The following is a 21396-nucleotide window of genomic DNA, read 5'->3' as shown; positions in this document are numbered from 1 at the left end:
GCAGAATTAACTGTCGATTCTTTGTTTTTTTTTCTCATTATATTACAAAATTTATAATTTTTTTCTGCAAAAGCTATAGTCAAACATTTCCCAAATTGTTCAATAGCCCCCCTTCCGCCAATTCTTTCGGAAACACACTCTTGACACATATCCTTGTGCCTGAAGGCACAGGTTTGTACAAAATTGACACATTTTCATAAATTATAATTTCTCTTTCTTATTCCTAGAGACTTCACGTTGTTGCAGTTAAATGATATAGCTTGTCTTGAGAATTGCTCCTTTTATATAAGCATAAAAAAATTAGTGTAATCTCTTTAATGATTATTACCTTGTAAAATGTTCTATCAATGCCTGGTAAAAAGTGAACTTTGAATATAATTAAGAATATCTTATTTTTCAGTAAGACGACAAGACAGTTATAGCTTCTATTTCTCCTTCGCCGGGCTTGACCATGGATAATAAGAGTTTGAGTCAGTTGAAACCATAGATGATGAGTATCGTCTTATGTTAAGGGTAAGATGCGAGTTTTTTCCTGAAAATTCTTTAACATATTTCTTGTCCTGATGCTTTAAAAGAAAAAGACTTTTGCCAGCTTTGCCTAAGGATATTAACTTTATTCAGGAAGGTTCAGATTCCATAGTTCAAATTATGTTATGAAAGAGAGAAAAGAAGAAGAGGTTTTGAAGTAAAACAACGGAAAGAAACACATCAGTTAAATTATATTTAAAACAATATTACAATTTAAAATAACTTTTTGAACAAAATTGAATATTTAAGTATGATTTTAAACAAAACTAAAACTTATAACTGAAACCAAATTCAAAAACATTAATTTTTTCTTAATTCCAGTGTTAGGCATTAAAGCTTTGAAAACAGAAGCCTTATTTTTAATCCAAAAGTTTGATTGGCCATAACCAAAAGTGTATGTACTAATGTCAATGATATTGTTTTACGTGAAAAATTTTCAAGATCTGTGTTTTCCCAGTTTGGAGCAACTGTCAAAAGTTGCCATGAGAGCCTACCTGGTGTTGGTAATGACCCGAAGAAAAATCTGCAAAAATCAGGTTGGCAAAAATCTGCTATCACTATTCTTGCTATTACCTAAACGGTGTAATTGGAGCTGAAATAGGCCCTAATTAAAGGTATAAATTCGTCTGGGAAAGCTTAGCTTTAAATAAAGGAGAAATAAGGTAGTTCGGCCATTGGGTGGGAGGGAGGTTTGAGCAGTGAACATCAAATTTTGAAAGGTAAAAACACGCGTGGAATGTATAAAAGCAGTACCAAAAAGTAAAAATTTGAATGAACAATGTATGGTAGCAATTTAAGGAGGAAGGTGAGAAAGCTACCCCGAGCTGGAGGCATGGGGATTTAGATTTTAAAAATAAGTTATGATATTGAAAAGCAAACATTAGCTGGTACAAAGGAACAATACAATTTATTGAGAGAGACGGGGTTATGTTTAGCTGAAGGGAAAGGAACCAGAAATAAGAAACAGAAGAAGCAGATCTAAGATCTAAGAGGGGCCTAAGAGAGTCCCCCTGATAACATTGATGCAAAAATATGCATGGAAAAGGGATGTCAATTTTAATAAGATTAATAAAAACCTGAAGACTGGGGAGGGGGGGGGGTGGGGCTTAAGTAAATAAATAAATAAATATCAAACCAAAAGGCTCAGAATTTTGAATTTTTTACATATATTCAAGACATCTGGAAGGGTTCGTTCTAGGAAGTAGTTCTATTATAGGAAATAAATCATTAAACAGATCCAGAACCCTTTTCTGGTTTTTCAAATAGAGTAATTTAAAACCAACGTTTTTGAAACATAATAACAATTCCGTGTAGTAAGTAAAGTAGGGACATATGAGAAAGTATTGGTAGACGAATCAGAAGGTCCTCCCAGTGAAGAGGGAAATGGACAGGAATATGTTAGTCTAAGAATACGCAAGCGCCTCACATTCTGGGTCCATAAACACTTTTAAATTCAGGTTTATAGATTTTATATTTTTTGATCCTATTCGGATTTTGTGTAGTAGCTTTCGCATGCGGTGTAATTTGATGTGACATAAAAAAAATCAATAAAATTCTAGTTATTTGAGTTTTACCTTCATTATCTCCTGGGCTCAAAGTAAAGCTCCTATGATGTTAAACACTCTAGGTCACGGACCTTTTGAATCCCCCCTCTCCAAATTGATATCGCAAAGATTGCACCTAAGGTTTTTTATTCCCCAGTAAAAGTTTTGCTGTCCTAGCCAACCTCGGCAATGTTTCAAAACTATCCTATACGATCTAGTATTGCTGCTCTTAATTTAAAGAAATGGTTGGGTCCCATTATCAAAGAGGCAAGACGTGCCTCAACAACCTAACCCAAAAATGGATACTTGGAAATGGACAAGTTAAAATATTTGAGATGTGGTAGCAACGGAAACTGAAACTTTCGCGATAATAAATGATGCCCAAAAGCTTTACCAATTGCTTGCTGAGGCCGTTTCCAGAAAGCAAGAAGAGCGTCCCACTTCAAAAGAAATAGACTGGAAATTCTTTGCTGAAAATCAGTTGAGAAATGAATGATGTTGTACAGGCTTTAAATCTGTTCAGTCTGCAAACACTAGAGACGAATCGTTACTGGCCTCAAGCATCACCTACTTCTCCCCATCCCCTAAGCGTCCAGGACCTTCAAGAACATATGGGGTAATGAATGTGGATCACTTGACTCGTAAAGAGTAGCAAATTACCTAGCAAAGATTCAGTACTACCTGAAGAGTTGCCTATGCCTTTTGGATTTGATCTTAAAATTCGATAAAACAGTGAACGAGATCCAATTTTTAATACAGTGCTGTTTTTTCAATTTAAAACAATTTGGAGGCTGGAGGGGGGAGTAAATTTTAAAACTCGTCTCGGTTTCTTTTCAAAACTGAGCTGTTTTTTACTTTCATTTGACGCGTTTTCTCTATAGGTTCAGCATATATTTTTCCCAACATATTCAAAAGGCGGGGCAGTAATAAAGATACTGTAATAAAATTAATCGGTGTTTTTTTTTGGTCATCTCAGGATAGTTTGATTTTTTTTTCCTAGGACACCCCCCCCCCCGCACCAAATTGCTGTTAGATTCTAAGAGCGTTCATTTCTCAATATTAATTAAAATCAATAAGGGGGGAGGCCTTATTGATTTTACATACTTGATTTACCTGATTATATAGATGATTTACCTGATTATACCTGAATTGATTTACATGACAAACAAGGTTTTAACAAGTCTTTAGTTGTTTTTAAAGCGTCTTTATATACTCTGTATGTCTGCGTATACTCTGATATAATTCTAATGACCCTTAATTACCGTTGTAGTTTTTTTTTTAAATATTGATCCACTAATTGATTGTCTTTTTTGAAGTGCTTGAACCTAACGAGTCAGTTTTGTTAATAATCAATAGTCTAGAATCTATTTTATCCATCTATCAAATTATATTTTCACAATTTGTTTACCGTTTTTTAGATTAAAGCTGTACAAAGTTGTATTCCCCGATTCGACCATCTGGGGGGCTGAAGGGAGAGGAAAATTAGAAAAAAATAGGTATATTTAACTCACGAGTGGGTGATCGGATCTCAATGAATTTTCATATTTAGAAGGGCATCGTGGCTCAGAGCTATTATTTTAAATCCCAACGGGCATACAGCCTCTGATTTTCCTTTTATATCAATCTATTGATTCTTAGAATTTTGCTAGAGCTCATACCATATGAGCTCTTAGCTCTCGTTTTTTTAAATATTGATCCACTGATTGATTGCTGTCGTTTTTGAAGGGATTGAACCTTACGATTCAGTTTTGTTAATAATCAATAGCCTAGAATTTATTTTTTTCATCTATCTAATTATATTTTCACAATTTGTTTTGCATTTTTATAACAGTAAAATTGTATGTTTCAACTGCGATCTCCACCAATCTACTGTAAAAAAAAATTACAACAAAAAATCGAACAAAAAAAAAAGAAGCAAAATCTGTTTTGCGGAAAATCTTTTCCGTAAGAAAATTCCGCTGGAAAACCCCGCCCCTTCACCGGATATTCCCTTTGGGACCCTCCTCTCTACGGAATTTTCATCTGCAGAAAATCACTGAAGGAAATTTTTGACATTAGCTTATTTCTTTAAATATTTTCTTTGGGTTATGTGGTTGGGGTTTGAGCTCCATTATTGGATTGAGAAACAGAATATTTTAATTGATTTACTTGTTGATTTGAAATTAGGGATTTTGGCAAATCGTTCATGTGAGCTTTCAAAAGACTCCTAGATAAAGAAGAATATATAAAAATTAATGGTTTGGTTTCCTTTCTGATTAATAAACTAAATAGAAAATTACACTAAAATACTAAATGAATATTTTGCGAAAGCAAGATCCAAATAATCGCAAATATCTTCTATTCTATCTCTTACATCATCCTTCTGTTTTTCTCTCTATTCCTAGCCCCCTCTACACCTCGTTCCTCTTTCATTTACCACCTCTATTAGTAAATACATTTCTTAACCTTTTACTTGATGCTCCTCTTTTCGTTCTGCACAATACTTTCATATTCCCTTTGACAATGATATGTCTAGTTTTATCCCATCTTTTAAAGTTGTCAAACATTTTTTTTTTACATCTGGTTTTATATTCATAGCTGTCAACCATTTTATTCAGTCTGAGAAATCACTCTTTATTAAAAAAAAAATCACAGTCTTTAAATTGTGATAATGTATATCATAGCTTCACATATCTCCATCCATTGGGTCAATTATAAGATCTTCAAAGAAAACATCCTTACCGTATAATTTACAAGACATTTTAAAGTTTATTTTTTCAGTCACGGTTCTCATGGGAGTAAGGTCCACAGAGTCATTCACTTACGCACAAAGTTTCAAAGACACTGATGGATACTATACTCCTTTTATTTGTGGGATTCAGAATGATCCCATCAAGAAAAAAGGCTCTGTAAAAAAAAAAAAAAAAAAAAAAAAAAAAAAAAAAAAAAAAAAAAAAAAAAAAAAAAAAAAAAACAGATTATGACTCAGTGAAACTTGTGTTTAAAATATTGAGTTCAAAATTAATGTATCTGGAAGTATTACTAAACCTGGTCAATTGTCCAATTTTAGTAAAAATTATATTTTGAAATAATAAGACTTTTAGGGACGTTTTATACTTTCACTTAACGAGATCTGTAATTACTTACAGGGGTCGGTAGCGTAATGTCTATATTGTCGAGATTTCGTTATAACTGTTTATAACACAAATTTTTCTAATATTTTTCAAAATAATAGAAAATGTATTGCATATATGAAATTCAGGGTATATATAAGCACACTAAGGAGGGAAGGGGGTTGTAAAGTCATTTCTGTGGTTAATGAATTACTTAATATATGCTAGTTTTCAAAATAAAACATCTTACCCTGACAGTGTACTCGCTTTTCCTGATAAACTCATTTATTGCTTTAATAACATATTTTTCTGTTATTTTTTCCCCATTGTTTAATCCGTTCTAATGCTGCTTGTGTTTAGCCTTGAATATATCCAGTTTAAAATTAGTGACTGTGATGAATATTCGCAAAAAAGCTCTTTCAAATGTTAAAAATTTGAATAATAATCCTACATGGAGTGTAGCTCTTGTGTATATAATACTTTTCATTTGATTCATTTTTCAGGGTAAATATTTTACCAATGATAAACGTGAATTTCCACTTTTTGTTGTGTCTGATTTTTGCAAGCAGAAACCCCTATGCTCCACAGACAAAAGATAGATAGATGAAAAGTCTTGCTAAAATATGGAACAGTTTTAAGTGGAACAGGAGGGTGAGGCATACCACCATTTAGCTACGTCCACACTTTTCTCTTTGATATTGCATTTGACTACTCAGTTTTGTCTTAAAAATCAATAAATATATAGAATTAAAAAGGAAAAAATATTGCTCAACATATGAAGAGGGCTGCAACTTTTGATTGTTTTGCTTTTCGTCTGATCCCTTGTAAAAACAGAACTTTGAAATGTTTTATATTTAAGCCAAAGTTATATTTAATTATTCCAGTTTAATTTTTTTAGAGTTAAAATTTATTGGAGGGTTACAGGCGCCCATGCCCTCTTTCTCGCAGATAGTCTATGTGTCATATAACCATGCCTCTTGGGCTTTAACAGCCCCCCCAGAGAGTGGGGGATAGGGCTGCCATTTTCGCCTTGGGGCCTATAGTTATTATGGAAGAGGTGATCATTTCAACTTTGGAGGATGGTCGTTTGATTGATAATTTAAAATTCTAGTTTTCTTTTTAAGAGTCAAAAGTGATTGGAGGGCAATAGGCCCCTGGGGCTTGGGGGACAATGGTTGTAAGTTTTGCCCCAGGTGTATATAATGTTATTTTTGAAGGGGTGGTGATATATACGCTGGAAGAGGCTGATTGGATATTAAAAGTTTTCTTTGCTAAATCGATTAAAGTGCAGCTAGCCCCTCTAGCATCCTTTCCCCCAAATATATCTGATCAGAAATTTGAGATAGTTTTTTTTTTGTTAAAAATAGTCCACTTGTCATATAACACTGCCTTTGTGGTTTACACTGGACCCCAAAGGTTACGGGAAAGGGCTATAAATTTTGCCCTGGGGGTATATTAGGTTATTTTAGAAGGGGTGATCATATCAACTTTGAAGGAGGCTTGTTTCATAAGAAATCGGAAGTTCTAGTTTCCCTATCTTATGAGTCAAAAGTGATTGAAGAGCAACAGTCCTTCCATGCCCTCTTTTCCCAAGTATATCGAATGGAAATTTTGAGAGAGCAACGTTGTTCAAAATAATCCCTGTGACATATAAAAATGCTCCTGGGGCTGACAATGCTACCTATCTAGGGAGGAGTTTTAAATTGTGACCTAGGGGCATATAAGGTTATTTTCGATGGGGTGGTCATATCAACGTTCATAGAGGCTCATTTGATTTGAAATTTTTTGTTTTATTTTTAAGAGTCAAAAGTGATCAGAAGGCAACTAGCCCTCCTAACACCCTTTCCCCCGAAATGTATCTTGCCAACACTTTGAGATAGCCCTTTTGTTAAATGAAGTCCATGTCTTATATAACAATTTCTCTGAGGTTGACACAGTCCCCTAATATTTGGAAAAGGGCTGTAAGTTGTGTCCTGGGGCATATAAGGTTATTGTGGATGGGTTTATCATACCAATTTAAGAGGAGGCTTATTTGATCGGAAATTCCAAGTTTTATTTATTTCTCCGACGAGTTTAGTATCCACACAAAAACCATTAAAAAAGAATTGACTTTTTTGTCGCTATTAAAGAAAACAAAAAATAATTACAATTCTTTATTTCGTTCCCTACAAAAAATCCATATTTATCACATATTTATCACTATATTTATCACAAATAATCCATGTTTACTTTTCTTATTTTGTCAGTCCATGACGGCTAGACTCTTCTTAAAGGATTTAATTGATACCTGTCCTGGACTATAGAATACTGTTTATAATACTGTTATAGAAAACTGTTCTGTAAATGTGAGAATTAATTTTTGAAGTGAAATTTATGTGAATTTCAGTTGCAGCAAAGCAAGATTCTAACGAGTATTCAAACAACTTAAAAATTGACGAAAGGAAAGAAGAAAAGGAAACAGCAAGCTCTGCCAGTGAGGAAAAATTTCCTGACCAGACCGAGAACATTAATACCCTAAAGCTAATCTTCTTTTAAAAGGTTTGTATAGCCAGTTGAGGTGCTATTGATTGACATGAATAAAAAATTGATATAAATCGACATAATTTGAGGTTTCATCCTGGGACTATTCAGTCCACATGGACAGTGAAATAAGAAAATTGGTTCTAAAGCAAAAATTAAATTAAAGTATATTAAAGTTAAATTAGGATTATGAGGGAAAGAATTAGGATTGGACTCTAAATGTATTTGAATCAGAAATCAAAAGCTAAAGAAATAGAATTCAAAGGCATTATAATTAGGATTTTAAAATAAAAAATGGAATGCAAAAAGTAGATTTAGAATCCAAACAACTACATTAGAAAGCAAAAATGAAAGTAGGAAATTCTTGGCCATTTCTCTTGGTTTTCTTCGGAGCTCTTATGAGCCTTTGACAAAACTCAGAAACTAAGAAGAGGTTAAATAAAAATATTCCTCCCACTAGTTTACATGAGTTGTTCAGAAGTCAAATCGATTAAAAAGAACTTCTCAGATTTTCTAGTTTGACGTTTCTGTGTTAAAGGACTTAATTGAATAAAGTCAGTATCCTATTCCCTAATTACAGAAATCTGTTCAAAAAGTCGCTGAGTAATTGATTTATTGATTGACTATTTGACGAGTTGTTTTATGCCAAATAATACGAAAATATTCTCCTTGCTAAAACGCAAATAAATAAACTTTTTAAGAATCCTTGACATCTCTTTAAAAGAATAGCCGGAAACGTATCATGTGCTTCTTTTATTTGTTCTATAGAATTATTCAAATTAGCTTCTTACCGGTATATACCATGGCTAGCATCAGAATTTGAAAATGTGAAACTATTTGGCCAGAAAAACTTAAAGGTGTATGTGGCATTTCCCTAAAAGAAATCGGAAAAAAGCTATAGAACAAATTGTTGAGTTGTCAAACTGAGCAAGTTCTATTGTTAAGCAAGCTTGTTTGTTCAACTATTCTCATTTTGTTCTCAAGTTAAATATAAGTTTTTATTGTTTCGTTTTCATAAGGGTTTTCCTGTGGAATTTATATTATGTAACATGCCGGGGCCTTTAATCTCTCAAAATTAAAGTTTTGGATACGTTTTGAGTAAGGGACCTCAGAAGCATTGATGGATCCAGGCAGGGAGGGGGGGGGGGTGCAAGGGGTGTACGCCTCTCTCCTTGAAAAGGTGGTGGATTCGTGGTTTGGATAGGGATTAAAGTAATTTTTTTGTAATTGGTTTTTATGGCACTTGGTATTAACCAATTGACATATAGCGATCGCAAATTCTGTCGGTCGGCCTGTCTGTCTGTCCCGGTTTTGCTAGTTTAAGCACTTCCAGATAAGCTACGACAATGAAATGTGAAGATGATTTATTTTGTGAGGAAGAATTAGTGACTAATAAGATGATAAAAACATGATAATGCCCCAGGTGCTGATAATTGTTTTAGTTTAAGTGAAATTTATGATATACTTTGGACTTTCTTATGATTCATGTGAATCATAAGAAAGTCCAAAGTATATCATAAGTTTGACGCATAAAATGTAGGGTTTTGTTGACATTACTATTTTCAAAAAAAGAGAAAAGATTTTCTCTTGAAATTTCACATGAAACTTCTGTCAAATTGCAGCTTTTTGTATAGGTAGGACTTTTGATAGGAAATATATCTACTTCTAGAAATAAATTGGCTTTTGCAAAAAAAAAAATGTTTTGTTTTGACTTAAAAGCTGCTTGTCGATTGACAAAAAAAAAAAGAATTATAATCTAGAAATCGAGGGCGATTTTACGCATTTGTGAAATAAAGAATAGTTAAAATAAAAACAGATTTTTCAACAGGGATATCCACAATCCTGCAGTAAAAAAAACCCTTCGAAACACTGTTTTGCGGAGAATCCGTTCCATAAAAGAATTCCGATGGAAAACCCTCGCCGCTTCACTGGAAATTCCCTTTGGGACCTTCCTCTCTGCGGACTATTCCCTCTGCCGAAAATCAGTGAAGGAAATTTGTGACATTAATTTATTTCTTTTAAATCTTTTCTTTGTGTTTTGTGGTTGGGATTTGAGCTCCATTATTGGATTGAGAAACATAATATTTTAATTGATTTACTTGTTAGTTTGAAATTAGGGATTTCGGCCAATCGTTCACGTGAGCTTTCGAAAGACTCCTAGATAAAGAAGAATATAAAAAATTGATGGTTCGGTTTCCTTTTTGATAATTAAACTAAATAGAAAATCATACTAAAATGGTAAATAAATATTTTGCTAAAATATGATCCAAATAAACGCAGTATCTTCTATTCTATCTCTTACATTATCACTCTGTTTTTATGGCACTTGGTATTAACCAAGTGACATAAAGCAATTGCAAATTCTGTCGGTCTGTTGATCTGTTTGTCGGTCTGGGTTTTGCTACTTTAGGCACTTCCAGGTAAGCTAGGACGATGAAATTTGGCAGGCGTATCAAGGACCGGACCAGATTAAATTAGAAATAGTCATTTTCCCGATTTGACCATCTTGGGGGAGTGGGGGCCCCGTTAATTTGGAAAAAAAGAAAAGAAAAATAGAAGTATTTTTAACTTACGAACGGTTGATCCGATCTGAATGAAATTTGATGTTTGGAAGGATATAGTTTCTCAGAGCTGTTATTTTAAATCCTGACCAGATCTCCTGACATTGGGTGGGGGATTTGGGAGGGGGAAACCTAAAATCTTGGAAAACATTTAGAGTGGAGGGATCGGGATGAAACTTGGTGGGAAAAATAAACACAAGTCCTAGATACTTGATTGACATAACCGGAACGATTCGCTCTCTTTGGGATAGTTGGGGGGGGGGGGTAATTCTGAACAATTAGAAAAAAATAGGTATTTTTAACTTACGAACGGGTGATCGGATCTCGATGAAATTTGATATTTAGAAGGATATTGTGTCTCAGAGCTCTTATTTTAAATCTCGACCGGATCTGGTGACATTGGCGGGAGTTGGGAGAGGAAACCTAAAATCTTGGAAAACACTTAGAGTGGAGGGATCGGGATGAAACTTGGTGGGAAAAATAAGCACAAGTCCTTGATACATGATTGACATAAACGGAACGGATCCGCTCTCTTTGGGATAGTTGGGGGGGGGGGGGTTAATTCTGAAAAATTAGAAATCCTGAGGTACTTTTAACTTTCGAACTTGTGATCTGATCTCAATGAAATTTGATATTTAGAAGGATATCGTGTATCAAAGCTCTTATTTTAAATCCCGACCGGATCTGGTGACATTGGGCGGAATTTTAGAATAGAATAGAATAGAATGTATTTATTCACTACAATAGCCGGAGCTAGCATTAGCATGTCATGACAAAAATAATTTATACCTTCAAAAACACTCACAGGAAAATTTAAACAAACAATATATTAATCAAACATTAAATATTAGTCGCGTCAATATTATTAAAATGACGGGTAAAATATGGAACAAATGATTTGCGATATCTCTCAGTACTATATGCTGAGCAAGTCAGTAACTTTGGACAATTGTTTTTTATTTGTCGAAGTCTTTTAACTGGTCCGCCAGTTGGGGGGCTCGTAAAGTTGGGTAGTAGACGACAATGAGCTGGGGAATTTAAACAATTTAGTCCAAATCTATATGTTAAGCCGTGTCTACGACTATCAAGTGAGTCCAAATTGAGTTGTTTCAGTGCATCTTCGTAAGTTGAGTAGTTTTGTCCATGTATAATTTTTACAGCTCTTTTTTGTATCGTCTCAAGTCTATCTGTTTGATCTTTTGTCAATCCCGGATGCCAAGCAGGGCATGCATACTCGAGAGAAGGTCTAACATAGCTGCAGTATACAGACTTTAAAACCTCAGTTGGTGTACCAAATCTTTTTAGGTTGGAAAATGAATGTAAAAGCGAGGCGCCTTTTTTAGTCAGATAGTCAACGTGCGAATTCCATCTTAAATCATCGTCCAAAAGAATCCCAAGTATTTTAACAGTTTTCTTTGTTGGCAGTATGGAATTATGAGAAGAGTGGTTGTTACCCTTTAGGAAGGAAAATGTCATATAAGAGCTCTTAGTTTCACTGACCGCCAGTTTTACCTTTCCTAATTCAGCTTTTAGATCATGATAGATTTTGATCAAGTCAGACTGTTCAGTAGTCGGAGGGCTTAGTCGCAGTGATAAAACAGTTAAATCATCAGCAAATTTAAAACGCTCACGTATTGTTGTTAAAATACGGTTAAAAACAATAAGAAAAGAAAGCGGGCCTAATTTAGTCCCTTGTGGCCAACCACAAAAAATATTTACAAATTCAGATGGCTCATGATCAGGAAGTTGGACACACTGAGATCTTTCAAAAAGAAAACTAGCTAGCATTCGTACAACAAATGGAAGGGCACCCATAGCCTTTGCTTCTTCCACAACTACATTATGATCAAGACTATCAAAAGCCTTAACTATGTCTGCAAATAATGCTTCAACATAGGCCCCATTATTCTCTAAGTGCTTAAGGATAGTATCCAATAATGCAACCAAATAATGAACAGTACTATGCCCGGATCTAAATCCAAATTGTTGGGGATCAATATTATCATTTATGTCCTCAAATAAACAATCAAAAATAAAACTTTCAAATACTTTTGAGAGAGCTGGAGTTTTCGAAATCGGCCTCATCTCGGTTATATCTTTAGGTGCCTTGCATTTGGGGATTGGCGTTACATATGCCTGTTTAAAAATACATGGGAAAACACCATCAATAAAACACTGGTCAAACATTGCCGTTAAAGGAGTAGATAAAAGATCAGCACACTCAATAATCAATTTAATTGGTATCTCACTAGGATAACTAGATTTACGAGAATCAAGTGCCTTTAACTTTTTAGCAACTGAACAAATCTCTAGTATAGGGATATTTGAAACTGAATCATTCGGTGGTAATGTTCTTAGTTGCGGATGAATTTTACAAACAGATGCAAAAAAGTTATTAATTTCACTAGGTAACAGGGGTTTACCATTGACATCTCTCACTTCAACTCTGGCTACTTTTTCCCCGATAATGTTCTGAACTAAGTCATGGAGCTTCCTTGGGTTGGTTACGGATCCAGTTAAATTCAATTCGTTCCTCACTTTTATCGGATTCCGAATCTCTTGAGTAATCCATGGTTTATCATTAGATTTCACATATATTTTTTTTTTTGTGGGAAAATTTCACAGTATTTTTCGAATAGTTCCTTACAGAATAAACTTGCCATTTTGTCACCGTCAGACAATGAGAGAATATCACGCCAGTCAGGATCTGTGAGCCAATTCTTGTAGAGATTTACTAGTTCAGGTGAGAAAGGCCTGTACACCACACTATTTATTTGTCGATTTGTCGACCGGGATTAAGCCTCTGGTTCCCCTTTTAAATCAATCTATTGATTCTTAAATTTTTTTTTGAGCTCATATCATATGAGCTCTTGGCTCTTAGAACTTCTTGCCTCGTCACAAGTGCCATATGAGCTCTTAGCTCTTGTTCTCTCTATTTCTAGCCTCCTCTCCACCTGGTTCCCCTTTCATTTACCACTTCTATTAGTAAATTTATTTTTTAACCTTTTACTTGGGTGTATCTCTTCGTTCTGGACAATGCTTTCATATTACCCTTGACAAATATAAGTCTAGTTTTTTCTTATCTTTTAAAGTTGTCAAAGTTTTTTTACATCTGGTTTTATGTTCATAGCTGTCAACTGCTTAATTCAGTCTCAGAAATCACTCTTTATTTCAAAACAGAGTTTGCAGTCTTTAAATTGTGATAATGTGTACCATAGCTTCATATATCTCAATCCATTGGGAGAATTATTAGATCTGCAAAGAAAACATCTCGGTCCATAGGTCCATAAAGCCCATTTATTGCTTTAATAACATAGTTTTTTTCTATAGTTTAATCCATTCTAGTACTGATTGTGTTTTTCGGTCAAGGTTCTCATGGGAGTGAGGTCCATAGAGCCATTCACTTACGCACAAAGTTTCAGAGATACTGATGGATACTATACTCCTTTTCTTTGTGGGATTCAGAATGTTCCCATCAGGAAAAAAGGTTCTGTAAAAAACAGAAGTTAACGTTGGAAAAACCAGATTTTGACTCAGTGAAACTTATGTTTACAATATGCAGATCAAAATTAATGTTCCAGAAAGTATTACTAACGAGATCTGTAATTACTTACAGGGTTTGGTAGCGTAATGTATAATTTGTCAGATATTTTGTTAACAACTCTACAACACGCATTGTTCTGACATTATAATAGAAAATCTATTGCATAAATACAATTCAGGGTATATATTTGCACACTAGGGGGGGGGGGGGGGGTAGTTGTAAAGTCATTTTTGTGGTTAATGAATCACTTCGTCTATTCTCGTTTTCAAAATAAAACTTCTTACCCTGACAGTGTACTTCCTTCTCCTGATAAGCCCATTTATTGCTTTAATAACATAGTTTTTTTTCTATAGTTTAATCTATTCTAGTACTGATTGTGTTATTTAGCCTCGAATTTATCCATTTTAAAATGAGTGACTGTGATGAATATTCGCAAAAAAAAATTTCAAATGTGCTAAAAATCTGACTAATAACCCTACATGGAGAGTAGCTCTTGTATATGTAATACTTTTTATTCGATTCATTTTTCAGGGTAAATATTTTACCAATGATTAACTTTACTTTCCACTTTTTGCCGTATCTGATTTTTGTAGAAGAAACCCGTTCTTTGTGCTTCACAGCCTCAATTTTAGGTGATATGTCTGCTGCAGCCTAATCTTTATTAGAATGAAATTTTTACTTCAAGAAGAAGGACAGGTTTATCAATCTTTTACTACTGTACTCTACATACAAGGGCCCAGACCTAATTGCTTTTTTGTATTTGATGGGCTATTCCTTCTGATTTTTCGACATTTTGGACTGTGAGTTACCATAGTAGAACCATACTAGCCTAGCTCTCCTTTACTTTGTTGACAATTGCAAACTAAGTTATTTGATCATTCCTTTCTAATCTTATCCTGGCAAAAAGTCTTACTCTAACTTTCCTAAAATCCCAAATTGGCAGCAGCAGCAAACACACATGTGTGAATTTTCAAAAATTCTGCCTTTCTCAAATTAGTTGTAAGAGGCTTTTGAAAATCACTAACAGAACGGCCCACAACACTTGCTAATTTGAATATCCTTCTCTAGTAAAAAAAACAAAAACAAAACAAAAACAAAAAACAACTGGAACCATTCAGAATAGGATACATATCTGTTATTGAAAATAAAGTCCCGACACAATTATTTTTTTTTCGACAAGAGGGCCAAAAATCCGACAATATCGGAAAAATCCGCAATAGTGGAAGCGCTGGTTCGGATAATCCTCTCAGTACTATCTAAATAAAACACTGAATTTTATCTTCTTGCTTACTTTCCGTACTCTACATTTTTAAAGCAACTGTGGTTAATTTCGCCTATTTTTATTTTTGTTTCGCTTTTAGTACTTCATTTTTGCTTGTCTTCTCGTTTAGATATATTTCAAGTTTTGTTTCGAGTCTTTTGTTGCGAAACGATCTTAGTGGTCTATAGTCAAACAATAAGAAACTACGTTTTTTGGTGAAAGGATGGTGGGATTGAATTCCCCTGCCATGGAACGTACGCAGGAATGTGTTTCGCGGGTCCTTCAAATCCTTCAAATTCCTTGTTCTGTAAGATGTATCAGAAAAACATGTAACACAAATTTCACAAGATTTCGGGGGGGGGAGAGGCTGGACCCCACCCCCTGTGTACGTGCCAGCCCATTTCCCCTGCTCACCATTTTGGAATTGTGTTTCATCTGATACTGATTGCTATATTGCTATATATTACTATATTTCTATTACTGTAAAAATAGATACTGATTTGCTGATTGCCGTACCAAAGCACGGTGTTATGAGGCAAGCACGGTAGAAAAATGTGTCTGTTTACTTCACATAAATTATTTACCTTTTTAGGCGCAGAATTCTCACCGTACTCTAGAAGAAGCACAACTTCAAAAAAGAAGGACAATGTCAATAGAAGTTGGAAATGGTAGTTGGATATTATTTAAGAGAGAAGATGAGACTCAGCGACATCCAATGTGGTCCCAATGGCTGACAAAATAGGATACAAGGTAATAGCCATTAATCCGGAAAACAAATTTGCATTATTTCTTTGATAACGGTTGAGGAATATTGGGTCTCTTGGATAGAAGCCGGGGTATGAAACTTTTGGAAACTCGATTGAATCCTGAAACTAAATTAAATATGGTTGTCTGGCAATTATCTATTTCTTTTTTAGCATATTATTTGCAGTTGTTAGCATCGTTCTGTGCTATTCTCTTTCTAAGGAGTCTTTTTCTTTTGGAGTTATACTAGGGATTAGGGAGAGGCTACCAATTTTCGTGTCACGGGTGTTTAACAAATAATTCTTACTTAGAATTTTGTACTTAGAACATTTTTCTTACTTACAGACTGAGGACAAATTTGTACAATCTATTCTTGAGTTAAATCCTAATATCGGAAAAAGGGTGAATTCGCCGTTTATCCTTGAGTTAACTGGCGCTATTTGATTTCCAGACCCTTCTCTCTAGCGAATGCAAGTCTCAAAAGCCGCCCATTAAAACTAAAATGTAAAACAACTACTATAATAGTTCTTGGGAATTTGCAATTACTAGCGTAATCGTTTATGTGAACTCGTTCTTTGTCTTTCAATCAGGAAAATTATATATATAATAGAAGAAATTTCTTTTTGCTGATAGAAGTTTAAATGAGAATTATAAAAAGGGGAATTTAAAGGAGGCATAAGCTAAATTGGTATATTAGTGGCAATGTTAAAATTTGATTACGTGTTTGTTCATCTATAGATAGTCGATCAGTTAGAGCAGAATAATGTAACTTTGCTTACGCTTCAAATTTTCAAATGTTTAAAATTTCTTCTTTAACTAAAAAGAAGATATAAGTAAATGCAAACGTTAAGATAAAATTTATTTTAGATATAATTCACAAGCTTGGATGAGCCGAATTTTTATTCAGAAGTAAAACCAAAACCAGAACAACATATAAAAGGCTTATAAACGCTTCCATATGTAAAACAGGCAAGGGAATGCAACGTCATTTAATAAAAACAATCAATAAAAAGTTTGAGGACACCAATTTAAATTTTAGGTCATATTATATGGGGCAAATAATTTCTTTCATGAAAAAGAAAAGACTGTAAACTTGAAAATGGGTCAGGGGTACAAGCGTAAAAAGGAGGAATCTTTTTTTGATAATTTTCTCCATGGCACAAGGGACACTTCTTTTCGTATCTTGAAGTCAAGCAGCTTATCTTAAAGTGAACCAGCATATCTTGAGGTGAAGAGGCTATTCTTTGAATAAAATTAATTTGGTTTTCTTCCTTTGAAATTTGTTGGTGCCCAAATGGAGAAGCATATTCAAGATACAGATGGACAAAGGAATATATCTAGTGAATGAATATGTTTTATTCAAAATTAATAAGCAACTAGACTACAGAAAATAGTCCTTATGCACTTGATAACTCTCCCAACTCCTTAAGCCCCATATAGATTATCATTTAATATAACTTCCATCCATTCTTTCCTCATATACCACACATCCAAAAATTTCCTTCCTCTGTCGAATGAATTCCTTACAAACAAACATTTAATTATTCTACGAAATTCCTTCTTTTACTTTCTTACATTCGGTTCACTATTTAGTGCTTCTTCTTCAATCCTTTTATTTCCTGTCACAGAAGAAAGAAAATCAATGGCAATCAGTGTAAAATGTTTTAAGCTCGTTACTTTTAGCAGTATGTTGTTTATTTGTCTACATTTGTTGTTTGTTTAACCGGCACTTTGCCTTCCTTACACAAATGACAATATAATTTCGTAGTTATTTCGGAGGTGGCTCTCGGCATACATCTAAATTTTCATGTTGAAAGACACCGGAGATGCTTTTCTTCACAAATTCCAAGCCTTATGTTTGCAAGACTATCTGCATTGTGCTTGTCCTTTCTTTGCTTCAGGTTGACTGTCAGCTTATCATACTGAAATTCTTGCTATAGATTAAATGATCCCATGGATTCAAGTCTATTTCGGATCTCTAGACGAATAAGAGGAATGAAAGGTGGATTTACTGACACGGGCCTTAATTGAAGAAAATATCCAAAGAGAACAAAGTTGGAATTTCCCATTGGGAAACTATTAGATTTAATCACGTCCGTGACAAATGAATATACATCAGAATCAGAGACGAAACCTTGCTTATTTCATCCATAATGAAATTTTTTTTCGTCCAAGTTTTTCTCTTTAATTATCAGCAATCGTTTGATGGATAACGATGCATACTTTGCAGTTCTCTGCTAGTCAACTGGCACACTTAAACACCGATGAATGGTAACACCCTTTATATTATGAGTGGCAATCCAGTTGGGGCCATAACAAAAACTGGAAAATCCCCCTCGCTAATTCCCGACAAATGAACCCTTTAAGTACACTAATTATTCATGACTTCACAGCTCCTCCAAATCTAGACACTATCAGTGTGATGGGCTTGTCATTATTGCATTTTTTTAGGTTGCCTATTATTATGTCAACAATTTTCTTCTGACCTAAATTAAGTAAATTTAAGTCATTTGACAACTGACTTTAATAGAAGTGACGTAGCCCATCTGCCCAGACCTTTGTACGCATTATTCACTTCTTCCCATGTTTCATCAATTTCTAACTTTTTACCTTTTGTCATGCAGTGTGTTATATAGTTTGGCAACTTGGAGCCGATATGACCAATAATTGAACATCATTATTGCCTTTTTTTAGGTTGCCTATAATTCTGTCAACAATTATCTTCTGATCTAAATTGAGGGAATTGAAGTCATTTGACAACTGACTTTAATAGACCTTTGTACGGATTATTCACTTCTTCCCATGTCTCACCAATTTCTAACTTTTCACCTTTCGTCTTGCAGTCTGTTATATAGTTTGGCAACTTGGAGCCGATATGACCAATAATTGAACTCTTAGAAGAGTGAGGAATGCCGAATCTGTAATCACTAATCCATAAGCCTGAATTTCTTTTGAATTTCCCTTGGCAGTATTTGCTGCAGCGGTGCATCTGGTGATTAACAATAAGTTTGTGCAGGATCGGACTCGATAGTTTATAAAGAAAATGGCATGTGGTAAAGCTATCAATGTACCTTGTAACTTCATCCAGTGATGATTTTCTAGCGACTCGTACGGATTCTACCCAGAGAGTGTAATGCACATGTGGTGCATCACTCGTTTGGTATTCAGTTCGTCAATAGTAGTCCTTGATTTTACCAAAGACGGGATTCAACTTTGCACAGGATAGGTCGTTGAATACGGCTCTCAATTTTTTGTAAAAATGTGTGACCACAGACACAATGACTCTTGCTGTTAATTCAGCTGGTGTCATTTTATCGACGCCAACCACATGACTGTTGATGTCACTTGAGTGTTTTATGAATTCTGGAGAACACCATTCCGCACAAGAGGCTTTAATAAATAACAGTAATATCATAGACTTGACTTTTCCAACCAAAGCATGAAAATATTGTCGATATCTTCTCACGTTTGACGGGAGCTCTGTGTCGAAGTCGATCCAGAAAATCTTTTGCACTTTGATTAACCTAACAGTCCTAATCATGTGTGCAGCACTGTTACAAAAGTAAGAAAGGTCTTGATGCTGAAAGTTGTGAAATAGAGAGTTTGGTCTAAGTGGAACTGTCAATGTCTACTAAGAAGACGCCTCTTGATGTAGTCTGCATTTCGCATTGGAAAATGGCGGGACATGTCCCGCATATGGTCTTTGCCATAAGGGAAGAGATTTGAAAATGCTTTGATGTACAATTACTCTTGAAACTGATCCTCCCCTAAATCATGTAATCTTTTCAATTGAAATTTATTTATTTTTATTTATTTATTTAAAAACCCGTCAATCATACGAATTGAAAAAGACGAAGCACGAACATATAAATATAAGAAAATATATAAGAACACATCAGAAGAGACATAACTAGAAAGAGACTCAACTAATAAAAGGGCAAACAAAATAGCACTAAAATGAATAAAACGAAAACAGATCTATTGTAAAAGGAGATTATACCAATCGTGATCTACTATTTTAATATTGTGTCTTTTGATTACATTTTCAACTGCAACATGAGGGTCGGTTATGTGATACTTTTTAATGAGGATTGAGTTTCTGTACTAGGGAGGATAACGTAGGAGGTATTTAGCAAAACGGAAGAAAAGCGCACGGATTTTAGACAATTCAGCCTTCGAAAATAGTTTCCAAAATGGTGCCAGGTACAGAATATGAGGTAAAACAGTAGCGTTATATAGGATGGCAAGGAGGGGGCGACTAAAACGGAATTTAGCAGAGACTATGGAAGCATACGAGCCGGATATTCGTCGATTAAGGTGTTTGATCAGTAAAAGACGTGTATGCAGTATAAGTACAGTATAAGTACAAGTGTTCCGAACCTTTCGTACCAAGTGGGTTGGTAATCCCGCCCTGAGGGCCTGGCGGGAATACAGCTTTCCCCGCATTTCCCTCGATACTCTTGATTGACATTTTAGTAGACAATTGGTCAGTCTCAAGGTTTTTATAGTTCTTGAAGTTATCAATAAAGTCTTTCGGTTCTGACGAGTCAAGTTTTTGTATAGAGAAATGCTCTACTAAGGGTGATTTGGCATCATTTGTAAGTTTTTCCTATATTGCCTCCTCTGGTGCTTCATAAGTTTGCTCTTGTTCCTTTTCTTTTTCTAATGTGACTCAATAGTCTCTCAACTCTTCTAGTGTGTATGCTTTATTGTTCCTATGCACAATATTGTTTGCTTTCAACCAAAGTCGGGCTTTGTGTATTTTTCTTAAATCAATAAGTGGTGCCCAAACATTCTTGTTATTGGTTGTTTGTCCATTGACAAGTACGACAAAACTGTCAATGTTTAGCAATTTTTCTGGTTTTACATCTACATTTGCTTGAACACCTACAGGTAGATGTACAATTTTTCCTTTGAGAGCCTTTGTCAATTCGTTTGATAGTCTTTATGATCCCAGGATTTGTCCAAGCCTAGCAACTGTTAGATATGGTGTGACATATCTTATCATTAACAGTTCAAATTGATTCAAATTCTTAGTGCAACCTGGAGTTTCATAAGTTTTTGCTCATCTGGCAGTTACAACTGCTTGCAGCAATGATAAGGAACTGATGGGTATTCGTCTTTTGTCTCAGTTACTTTTATTGGCTTTTTCCCAAAGAACTTCATAATTTCTGATTCTTCTGTAGATACCTGAGGACGCATAGGCTCCAGAAAGCTTGTAAAGTTTTTCCTCCTCAGTTTTGAAATTGCAGCTTCTACAACGGATCATAATTATGCAACACTATTTTAGCTCCTAATTGTTTTCACCTCAATAATGAGTCCCCATCTTTCTACGGCCTTTTACAAGCAAAGTTTTAACAAAGTTTGCTAGAATAGGAAATTGTGGTGTTTATGCTCGCAGAGCACGAACAAAGCTGTAATTTCCTTTACATGGGTGACAATAAAGTGAATGTCCCATTTTGTCAAGTTTGATTGACTGGTCTGCGCAGCAATTGGATTTATCCAAATACAATTCTACTGAATCTTCATTAATGAATCTTCTTTGTTCATCTCGGAAACTGTCCATTAGAGCATAAGACTCATTTCAATGTCAATTGGCTCA

The 21396-nt window shown here is 34.7% G+C and overlaps 1 long non-coding RNA gene across 2 annotated transcripts in view; it reads left to right on the top strand.

Annotated features, from left to right (window-relative positions):
• The window catches only part of LOC136042945 (uncharacterized), a 79917-nt gene that overhangs the window by 3931 nt on the left and 54590 nt on the right, over positions 1-21396 (top strand). The window contains exons 2-4 of one of the 2 annotated variants that reach the window (XR_010621498.1): positions 401-513; positions 7551-7702; positions 15643-15800. This is a non-coding gene — a long non-coding RNA (uncharacterized LOC136042945). Of the gene's footprint in view, positions 1-400; positions 514-7550; positions 7703-15642; positions 20233-21396 lie in introns of those variants that run through there. The other variant, XR_010621497.1, reaches the window with a different exon arrangement.

The sequence above is a fragment of the Artemia franciscana genome, unplaced genomic scaffold, assembly GCF_032884065.1.
Source record: "Artemia franciscana unplaced genomic scaffold, ASM3288406v1 Scaffold_253, whole genome shotgun sequence".
In the NCBI taxonomy this organism is placed as follows: domain Eukaryota; kingdom Metazoa; phylum Arthropoda; class Branchiopoda; order Anostraca; family Artemiidae; genus Artemia; species Artemia franciscana.
Note: the sequence above shows the minus strand (reverse complement) of the source record. Positions and strands in the feature narration are given on the sequence as shown.